Consider the following 11,761-nt stretch of genomic DNA (forward strand, 5'->3'; position numbering starts at 1 on the left):
TACTCAGCCATAAAGAATGAGAAACTAGAGACATTTATAGCTAAATGGATGCATATTGAGGCCATCCTCTTAAGTGAAATAAATAGGACACACATGTGTAAATACCGAATAGTTTCTCTAGTGTGAGAAACTGAAAGTGTAAATAAGGATTAAAATGATTAAAAGGAATAATTGATAATTTGAAATAGGAAGAAAAGGCCCAAAGGGCTAGGGGAGGTGGGAGGGGAAGGGAAAAGGAAAGAAGGGAAAGGAAAAATTATGAGAAAAGAAAAAAAAATGGAAAAGGAATCTATGTAAATAGGGAAGGGTGGAGGGGGTGAAGGGCGCACAGGTAATGGGGAAAAAATAAAGAACCAAGATGCATCATGTACAGGTACAAACACCCAATGAGAAATGTAAATGTATTGTATACCTAAAATGTACCAATAAAAGAATTTAAGAAAAAAAATTAGCCTCCTGTCTGATACAATTATGAATAAATATTTTATTCATGTATTTTCTTCATTCACATTTATCCATTGAGGGCCAGGGATTTAGTGTAGTGGTGCCGCTGCCTGCCTCACAAGGGCAAGGTCCTGAGTTCAATCCTTGGTACTAAAAAGAAAAAAATTAACCAATGAGTATCTCCTTCACATTCTAGGCACAAAGAGATAATTACTTTATTTATTGTGCTTACATCTAGGGAATTTAGATTAACTGCACTCTCCATGATAAAACACTTTCCATCACTCTATCCCATTATCTTATGTTTTTCATGGTTTCGTAAGCTGATATCATCTTGTTTTTTCTAAAAAAGCTAGAATACAAAAACATTGTGCACCAAACATAGTATGCATACACACATACTTTTGCCTCTTAATTTTATATGTTTTAAAGTGGACAAACCTTTGGGTTATATTCATGTCTGCTCCATTTTGCCACCTTAAGAAATGTCAAAGGGATGTGTGGCCATAGAAAGTTTTAGAGTGATTGCTTTTGACATTTTCTGATCAACTAAATGTTTTCTTATTCAAACCACCAGCTACTTGCCTAGAATTATCTCTGTGAGGAAATAGGAGGTAAGTACATTGGTTAAAGTTGTAATTTACATGGATCTTTGAGACTACACTAAGATTGAAATAGCAAAGAAACATAAATGAGTATGTATGATTACAAGTATGATTTGATATATCAAAGAAAAAAATAAGTTTGTCTAGAAATAAATGTGCCAGAATTTAAAAGATTAGTAAAAAACAAATTTTTAATGATCATGTTGTAGAAGCTTAAGGCAAAGAAAACTTTGTACTCTTTGCTTTATTATGCCTGCCAATAATAAGTTTGCAAAAAACTGAAATGTGTTAAAAATTTTACTAAATTGGCTTTGTTTTGTTTTTGTTTTGGGGGGGAATTTTTTGAGTCAGGGTCTCCCTTTGTAGTTCAGGCTGGCCCTGAACTCACTATGTAGCCCACAATGGCCTCGAACTTACAAACGATCCTCCTGCCTCAGCCTCACGAGTGCTGGGATTACAGGTGTGCGCCACCACGCCCTCCCAGCTTTAAATTGGCTTTGTTTTGATGGGTTTACTCATGACATCTTTTTAAAGGATTGGGAATTCTTTACTGTCAACTGTTACATTAATGTAAGAGAATAGTTTGGTTTTCTTTTTCTCTACATTAAAATGACAAACTAGTTGCAGAATATTTCACTTTGCTTTTCACAAGAAATAGTAAGTTATTTTCAACTTCTGTGTCATCTCCCCAAATAGAATATATTTAACCAGAATAATTTTTGTGCTTTGTACTGACTTTGTCATGTCCTTGATTACTTAAAAAAACAAAACAACAGCCAAAATACTTCATTTTGAAATACCTGAAGTTCCTTCTAATATTATCTTCAGTTGTGTTTACCTGGTAATAGCATGTCATTACTCTGTTTTAATAACAGCCAGACTATAACCATTCATTATTTCCAGGCATCTGTCTTGTGCTGGTGATAATTCTTTTCTGAAAATTATTTTTAATGTTACCTTACCAGGATCAATTCCAGAATTTAGAAAACTGTAATTTTGAATGTGTTTTTTACATACCAAATCATCTTTGGTGATTTGTAGATGGCTAAGGCTTAATATTTTAGTCTGTACCTTATAACACATAACAAATAATGTGTTATTCACAAACAAGAGGGATGCTAGTATCAATTAAGTATTTTGATGTGCTCCATATTTCTTAACTGGAATAATAAGAATTGCAATATATACTTAGCTTACAAAATAATACAGGCTGTACAAGAACAAAGTAAAGGTTATCTTTCCTATGTTACTTTTATTACAAATATAAATGCATAGGGACTGAGATTTAGCTCAGTGGTGCTGTGCCTGCTTTATAAGTGCAAAGTCGGGAGTTTGATCCCTGGTACCAGAAAAAAAAAAAGAAAAAAATATATATATATGCATACACACACATATATATGCTTCTTAATTGTAAAAATTAATGGATCTACAAAGTGGATTAAAGATCTAAATATCAAGACAGAAACACTAAACTTACTGGAAGATAAGTTAGGTAGAACTCTTGAAGACATTGGCATAGGAAAAGACTTTATGAACAAAACATCAGTAGCACAGGAACTAGCACAAAGAATCAACAACTGGGATCTCATCTTATTAAAAAGCTTCTGCACTGCAAGAGAAACCACCAACAGAGCTAAGAGACAACCTACAATGAAGGAAAAAAATTTTAGCAGCTGTAACTCAGACAAAGATCTACTATCTAGAATAAGGACCTGAGTTCGATCCCCAGTACCCCCCCAAAAAAAATTGAAAAAAATCAGACCCCCCCCAAATTCAAAGACCCAATTCAAAAATGGGCATCTGAAATGAACAGACATTTCTCAAACAAAGAAGTAAAAGCAGCAAATAAATATATGAAAAAATGTTCAACATTAATAGTCATTCGAGAGATGCAGATGAAAACAACACTGAGATTCCACCTCACCCCAGAAAGAATGGCTGCTATCAAGAAATCAACCAATAACAAATGCTGGCGGGGGTGTGGGAAGAAAGGAACACTTCTCCATTGTTGGTGGGAGTGCAACCACTGTGGAAATCAGTATGGAGATACCTCAAAGAACTAGGGCTTGAGTTCCTATTTGACCCAGCTATTCTCCTCCTGGGTATCTTCCCCAAAGAATTAAAAGAATCATACCACAGTGATATATGTGCACCCATGTTTATAGCGGCACAGTTTGTAATAGCTAAAACTTGGAAACAGCCCAAGTGCCCATCAACTGGAAACTGGATAAAGAAAATATGGGTTTTTTATAAAATGGAGCACTACTCAGCCATAAAGAATGAGAAGCTAGAGACATTTATAGCTAAATGGATGCATATTGAGGCCATCCTCTTAAGTGAAATAAATAGGACACACATGTGTAAATACCGAATAGTTTCTCTAGTGTGAGAAACTGAAAGTGTAAATAAGGATTAAAATGATTAAAATGAATAATTGATAATTTGAAATAGGAAGAAAAGGTCCAAAAGTGTAGGGGTGGTGGGAGGGGAAGGGGAAAGGAAAGAAGGGAAAGGAAAAATTATGAGAAAAGAATAAAACATGGAAAGGGAGTCTATGTAAATAGGAAAGGGTGGAGGGGGTGAAGGGCGCACAGGTAATGGGGGAAAAATGAGAATCAAGATACATCATGTACAGGTACAAACACCCAATGATAAATGTAAACATATTGTATACCTAAAATGTGCCAATAAAAGAATTTTTTTAAAAACACAAATTAATGGATCTGACTATGACATTTCTATATATGCATACATATGTGCTTTGATCATATTCACTCTCCCTAATAACTTCCGCTTCCTCTGGTTCCTTTCACTCTCCCTTCCCTAGCAGTCTCTCTTCTACTTTCAGGCCCAATTATGAAGAAAGTATATAATACTTCTCTTTCTGTGTCAAACTTATTTCTCTTAACACGATGATCTCCACTTCCGTCTATTTTCCTGCAAATGATATTATTTCATTCTTCTTTCTGGCTGAATAATACTCCGTTGTATATATATATATATATATATATATATATACCACATTTTCTTTAACCATTCATCTGTTGATGGGCACATAGGTTGATTCCATAATTTAGCTATTGTGACTAATGCCACAAAAATAGTATACAGGTATTTCTTTTGCATGCTGACTTCATTTCCTTAGGTTATATACCCAGAAGTGATATAGCTGGATCATATAGTAGTTCTAAATTTAGTTTTTTGGTTTTTGGGTTTTTTGTGTTTTTTTGGTACCCGGGATTGAACTCGGGACCTTGCGCTTGCGAGGCAGCCATCGGAACCACTGAGCTAAACCCCCAACCCCAAATTTAGTTTTTTTTAAGGAAGCTCCATATTATTTTTCACAGTAGATGTACTAATTTACATTCCCACCAATAATGTATCAGGGTTCCTTTTTCCTCACATCTTCTCCAACATTTGCCCTATGTTACTTTATATTGTAGATTTGTCATTGTCCCCATATTCACAGTACATTCTTAACCCTTAAAGAGACACTGACAAAATCTATAACGCAACAGAGGAATTCATTCTACTCTATTCTGATATATAAACTACTATGATAAACTAATAGAACCTTCAGTTTAATCCACAGCTGGTAGTTTTTGCTTTTCTTCTGTGCTTACCTGATGAGGTCTGGTACTGTATAAGCTATATTCTTCAAGGAAGAAAAGCAGTCCTAGTACCTTGGTAGAAAAGATTGCACCAGGTACCCATAACTGGAATAGACTTGTGGAGCCAGGCTTCTCAGCCTTAGCTGACCATAAATAGCCATCTATAAACTAGAGCAGAGGGTTATATCAGGATGCTAGGACACTTCTTAGTCCAGAAGGAACTGACCGCGGAAGTTCACTGCTGATTTATGAGTCAAGAACAAATAACATAAGCCTAATAGGCTAATAAGGGAAATATAATAATGCTTATTTGTTTTGCTATACTGTTATATTGTTTTTAATGTTGTTTTCTGTGCATGAGGAAGTCCTTTCATTTTTAATTATTTGTTTTCTTCATCCATTGATAATCCTCAATTTAGCAATCTATGCTTATGTAAGCTGAAGTGAAATATTTTTTAATGTCTTGTTCCCATTGACTCCTCAGAATTCAGGAATAAATATTTTTTACTGAGTCCCTGGTTATTTCACTATATGAATAGATTCAAAGAGTCAGCTCTTCTCTTTACTACGATGCATTATACAAATCTATTATATAAGGGCCGGGGATTTAGCTCAGTGGTTCCGCCGCCTGCCTTGCAAGCACAAGGTCCTGAGTTCAATCCCCCAGTACCAAAAAAATAAAAATAAAAATCTATTATATAATCAAAGCCTTTAAAGAATTTTATACTTAAATATAAATTTCATTTAATCACCTATAATGTAGCCATTAAGGAACAAAAGTTATACTTCATATGGAAGGAAGTGTGAAGGTTAATATTGATAGTCAGCTTCTTTGGATTAAGAAACTCTTAGAAAGGGGTTGAATTTGAGAGTGCTTACCTCATCAATGATTGATGAGTTCATAACTGTATGGGCTATTAGAAGGTTGGGCTCAGTTGGAGGAAGTAAGTCATTGAAGAGGAAGTAAGCCTTTGAAGGATACCTCTGGGCCTCACCCTCTTTCTCTCGGTTCCTTCCATCTCTTTGCTGCCCAGCCACCATGAGGTGAACAGCTTTCTTCTGTCAAGCCATTCTATCAAGATGTTTCTGCCTTGCCACAGGCCTAAGGGCAATGGAGCCAGCTGACCATGAATTGAAACCTATGAACCATGAGCCAAAATAGGCCTTTTCTCCCTTAAGTTGTTTATGTCGGGCCCTTGTCAAAGCAATAAAAAGTTAACTAATACAGGAAGCAAGGTTACAAAGCCCTCTGGAGAAATCAATCTGTAATGTGTTCTTGGCTTACAAGGTCTCAGCATTATGCAAATAAGACATAAAAGGAATTCCCTTGTTGGCACACCAGCAATGTTAGCAAATGGTGGAACTTTAAGAACAGAGGAAGTTAGTCACTTTTGGGTAATACATATAAAATCTGATGAAAATTAATTGCTTCACTTTGGTTTTCTGGTATTGAAATAAATGAGTAAAGAGCTTAATTAAAAATATAATTTGTTACACCAATATTCATACCATATGGAAGAGTACCAAAGAGGGATAAAAGAACAAAAAATACATGGAATCTATAAAAAAAACTAAAAGTGAAATAAGAGATGCAAATCTATACCAATAATCATATTAAGTGTAAATGGATTAACAGTCTAATCAAAAGGTTGAATTATTGTCAGGTGGAATTATTTAAAATCAAAATTCAACAGCTACATGCTACCAATAGGCATACCTTAAATTCAAAGGTACAGATAAGTTGAAAATAAAAGAATGGAAAAAATATATGATCATAGTTGCAAACAGCAACCATAAGAAAACTGGAATGGAGCCAACCATGATAGCACGTGACTAAAATTCCAGCACTCTGAGAAAATAAAGCAGGAGGATCTCAAGTTCAAGCCTAACCCGGGCAACTTAGCAAAACCCTGTCTCAAAAAAAAGGAGCTGGGAATACACTTCACTGCAAAGCCCCTGGGCTCAATCCCCACCCCATGTGAGAGGACAGACCTGTGACTGAGGAATTACATCCCATCTCAACATGAGAAACCCCACCAGCTCCTGAGGAGCAGCACTCTGCCCCCAGAGGAGCACTGCACAGGGAAGCAGAGGCAAAGACTAACCAACATCCTTTCATAATAAAAACCTTAAAGAAACCAGGCCTGATTCTCATGGGTGTAATTCCAGCCCTCAGGAGGCTGAGGCAAGAGGATCACCACAAGTTCAAGGTCACCCTGAGCTGCATAATGAGTTCAAACCCAGACTGTCTCAAAAAAAAAAAAAATAGCAAGAGCAATTAGGCAAGAAAGAGAAATAAAAGGGATATAAAGGAAAAGAAGAAGTAAAATTATCATTATTTGCAGATGGCACAATCCTCTACATTGAAGATTCAAAAAAATCCACCAAAAGACTCTTAGAATTAATAAGGAAATTTAGTAATACAGCAGGATATAAAACCGACACACAAAAATCAGTAACATTGCTCTACACTAATAATGAACCCACTAAGAAAAAACATTAGGAAAAAAATACCATTCACAATAGCACCAAGAAAAATTAAATATTTTTGAATTTTCTTAAGAAAGTGAAAGACCTCTACAATGAAAACTACTGTACTCTGAAAAAGTAGATTGACGAGAACATCAGAAAATGGAAAGATATCCCCTGTTCCTGGATAGGCAGAGCCAATATAGTCAAAATGGACATACTTTCAAAATTGATATGCAGATTTAACAAAAATTCAATCTAAATTTCAATAGAATTCTTCATAGAAGTAGAGAAAACAATCTTAAAATTCATATGGAAACAGAAGAGATTCAGAATAGCAAAAGTAATCCTGGGTAAAAAGAGCAAAGTAGGAGGCATCACCATCCAGGACCTGAAATTTAATTACAAAGCTACTGTGGTACAAACACCGTGGTACTGGCATAAAAACAGACATGAAGATCAGTGGAACAAAATGGAGAATGCAGAAACAACTCTAAGTACATTCAACTATTTGAACAACTCTAATAATGGTTTTGGGAAAACTGACTGTCCACATACAGAAGACTGAATGTAGACCCATATCTTTCATCTTTCTAAACTAAAACCAAAATGGATCAAAGAACTACATCTTAAACCAGAAACACTTAATGTGCTGGAAGATAAAATAGGTAAAACTCTTGAAGATATAGGCATAGGCAAGGACTTTCTGAAAAGAACCCCAGTTGCACAAGAAATAGTTCTGAGAAACAACAACTGGGATCACATCCAATTAAAAAGCTTCTGCACAGCAGAAGAAACAGCCAACAAGTAAAAGACAACCTACAGAATGGGAAAAATTTTGCCAGCAATTCCTCAGAGGACTCATATCTAGAATATATAAAGAACTCAAAAAATTAGACCTCCTAAAATAAAAGACTCAATTTAAAAAATGGGCAACCAGGGGCCAGGGATTTAGCTCAGTAGTTCACCGCCTGCCTCACAGGCGCAAGGTCCCGAGTTCGATCCCTGGTACCAAAAAAAAAAAAAAGAACTCTAAAAAATGGGCAACCAAAATGAATAAGTACCTCACAGAAGAAGTACAAATGGCTAATAAATACATAAAGAAATGCTCAACATTGATGGCCATTAGAGAAATGTAAATTAAAACAATGAGATTCCATCTTACCCCAAAAAGAACGGCCATCATCAACAGATCGAACAATAACAAATGCTGGAGAGGTTATGGGGGAAAAGGAACCCTTCTACACTGTTGGTGGAAATGTAAACTAGTATAACCACTATGGAAATCAGGGTAAGGATTCCTCAAAAAACTGAAACTAGAGGCCAGGAATATAGCTCGGCGGCACAGTGCCTGCCTGGCAAGCACAAGACCCTGAGTTCAATTCTTAGAACCAGAAAAAAAAAATCTGAAACTAGAAATTCCATTTGACCCAGTTATTCCACTTGTAGTTATCTTCCTGAGAGCCTTAAAGACATCATATTACAGTGATACATGCATACCCATGTTTATAGCAGCACAATTCATAAAACTTGGAAGTGGTCTATGTGTCCATCAACAAACGGGTGGATAAAGAAAATGTGGTATTTTTACACAATAGAGTACTACACTGCCATAAAGAAAAATAAACTTGAGTCACTTCTAGGAAACAGATGCACCTTGAAACCTTAAAGTTGAGTGAAATAAATCAGATACACAAGCTTAAACAGTACATGGTTTCTCTTATATAAGAAGCCCAGAGTAAAAATGAAGTGCATAAGAAAAGATGGATAATAGGAAGTAGGGAGAAAGATCTTTTTTTTTTTTGGTACCGGGGATCGAACTCAGGACCTTGCACTTGCAAGGCAGGCGGCAGAACCACTGAGCTAAATCCCCAGCCCCGAGAAAGATCTTTCTCAAAGGGTAAGGGTATCAAGAAATGGAGGGAGGGAGGGAGGGAGAGATAGGAGATGAATAAAAAAAATCAGGATGTGTTACATACATCTATCAACTCCAAGCAAGGAATGTAAACATTATGTATTGCAAACATATACGAATAAAAGGGGGGGGTGGATCAAGAGATGGGTGGAAAGAAGAGGAAGAGAAGGGAAAGGGGAGAAAAAGGAATTAAGATGTGTTATGTAGGGCCAGGGATTTAGCCCAGTGGTTCTGCTGCCTGCCTCGCAAGCACAAGGACCAGAGTACGATCCCCGGTAGCCCCCCTAAAAAATAAAGATGTGTTATGTACATGTACCAACTTCCCAAAAGGAATGTAAATATTGTGTACTACACATACATACTAATAAAAAGTAGAAAGCAGAAAAACAAATACCTTCCCAGTAACATCTAGACATGTTGAACCAAATATATGGGTACTGTGGCCTAGCCAAGTTGACACAAAATTAACCATCACATTTGTGTCTACTTCTGGCCACCACAGCCTGAAGACACCCTTAACTAGGTGACAGCGCATCTAGAATATAAAGTGCTTCTAAAACAGGAACAAAAAATAATTGAAAGAAAACAGGATGTTTGGCCTAGAGAAGGGGGAGAGAGACTCTGTCTGCTGTGGAGACTCTCAGCAAACCTGAGGTTCACCCTGGGCCAAGGGAACCAGCAGAGTCAAACTGTCAGTTAAAGAGGGAGAGATCTCAACTTGCCTTAGCAATTTTATCAGAAAGATGCCAGAAATGGACGGAATGGGGTTTCCTGGCATCTCCTGAGTTCCCCAACACTGTAGGCCTGTGCTCAGAGTGATATTCCAGAGGGATTCCTTGGGGGGGGGGGGGCAATCTGATGGCACCAAACAGTACTAAAACATGGCCTCTTGTCCTGATTCTGTCCCTAGTTTCCATGTCATTTTGAGTGAGCCTCCTCCCTTTTGTAGGTCTGTAGACTCTAGAAACAAAAAGAAGGATGTTGAATTAGATATTCTCTGAAGTCACTTGTATCGCCAAAATTCATTTAAAGCTCACAAGTCATCAAAAGCTGGAAGAAGAAAGATCTGTACTCAATAATCAGTTGTTAGAATTGAAAAAGAGAGAATCTGAGTACATAAAAGAGAATGATGAAGAGAAAGCTTCCTTGCAGAAATCCATCAGGGTCACTGGTGCCTTACTCACAGAGAAGGACGCACAGCTGGAGAAATGAGGTCACAGTGCTCAGGGGAGAAAATGCCTCTGCCAAGTCCTTGCATTCAGTTGTTCAGACTCTCAAGTCTGATAAGGTGAAGATTGAGCTCAAGGTAAAGAACTTGGAGCTTCAACTCAAAGAAAACAAAAGGCAGCTTAGCAGCTCTTCAGGTAATACTGATAGTTAAGCAGAAGAGGATGAGAGAGCCCAGGAGAGTCAGATTGATTTCCTAAATTCAGTAATAGTGGACCTTCAGAGTAAGAATCAGGACCTCAAGATGAAGGTGGAGATGATGTCGGAAGCAGCCCTCAACAGCAGTGGGGAAGATCTGAACAATTTCGACAGTGATGACCAGGAGAAGCAGTCCAAGAAGAAACCCTGCCTCTTCTGTGACATCTGTAACTGCTTTGACCTCCATGACACAGAGGACTGTCCCATGCAGGCACACATCTCCGAGGACCCACCCCGTTCCACGCACCACGGCAGCTGGAGTGAGGAGTGGCAGTACTGTGAAATCTGTGAGACATTTGGGCACTGGGCCACCAACAGCAATGACAATGAGACCTTCTGATGCAGCACCCAGGGTGGGGCTTCCACAGGTACCAGCACTTACGAAGTTTGACACCAGCATTGTGTGTGTGGCTTCAGGAGAACTCATAGTATTTTTTACTCTATCAGCAAATCCAAGAAAATATTTTGGTCTTCAACAAATTGCCCTTTGGTCTCCCCTAATAAGTCAGAATAAATAAATATTTAATAGATGAGCTTTCAAAAAAATTCCTTTAAAGCTAAGGGTCAAGGCTTTTAAGGTTGCTACAGTTTTCTTGTTTTGTTTTATTTTTGGTTCTCGGGGTGGAACTTAGGACCTTGGGCTTTTGAAGCAGCCGTGGTGCCACTGAGCTAAATCCCCAACCCCAATTTTTTATTTTCATGGATAATAGTAATGTTTTCTTTTTATTCTTGATTTTAATTTTTTAACCTTGTCTCTGTGGCAGTAATTTATTTGTATATCCTCCCCCAAATTTTGTCTTCCTTGACTTTTTCCTTTTTTTTTTTTCTTTCGATACCGGGGATGGAACTCAGGACCTTGCACTTGTCAAGCAGGTGCAGCGCCACTGAACTACATTCCCAGCCCTGAGGTTGCTAGTTTTCAGCCAAAAGCAATCTGTGTCAGGTGATCCATCTTGTCCCACTGATGAATGTGTCCAGGTTCAAACATCAGCTCCCTCCTCAGGGCCCCTTATCAGCTTCTTTATTCCCCACCAAAAAGTCAGACACTGAACAGCAGGACTGTGAATTTACTGGTCTGCCTCTCTTTGCCTTTCATCCTAGAAAAATCGCTAGGTTCTTTTTGCTGTACAGGTCCTTGGACAAAATGCCCTCTAACTTTTTTGAAGAAGCTCTATTGTCTTGATAACTCCAAAGAGAAATAACCTTTTAGCTTGAAAGCTACATACGGGAATTTCTACTTTAATTTAAAAAATTTTTATTATAGCTTAACAACCACTTGAAATAAGACAGGA

At 37.4% G+C, this 11,761-nt stretch overlaps 1 pseudogene; it reads left to right on the forward strand.

Moving 5' to 3' along the window:
- LOC101708109 (CAP-Gly domain-containing linker protein 1 pseudogene) overlaps positions 1-10,809 on the forward strand; it is a 12,832-nt pseudogene extending 2,023 nt beyond the window's left edge.
- Positions 10,810-11,761: the final 952 nt, after the last annotated feature.

Source organism: Heterocephalus glaber, unplaced genomic scaffold (assembly GCF_053883595.1).
Source record: "Heterocephalus glaber isolate CG9 unplaced genomic scaffold, H.glaber_assembly_v1.0 deba00001463, whole genome shotgun sequence".
Classification (NCBI taxonomy): domain Eukaryota; kingdom Metazoa; phylum Chordata; class Mammalia; order Rodentia; family Bathyergidae; genus Heterocephalus; species Heterocephalus glaber.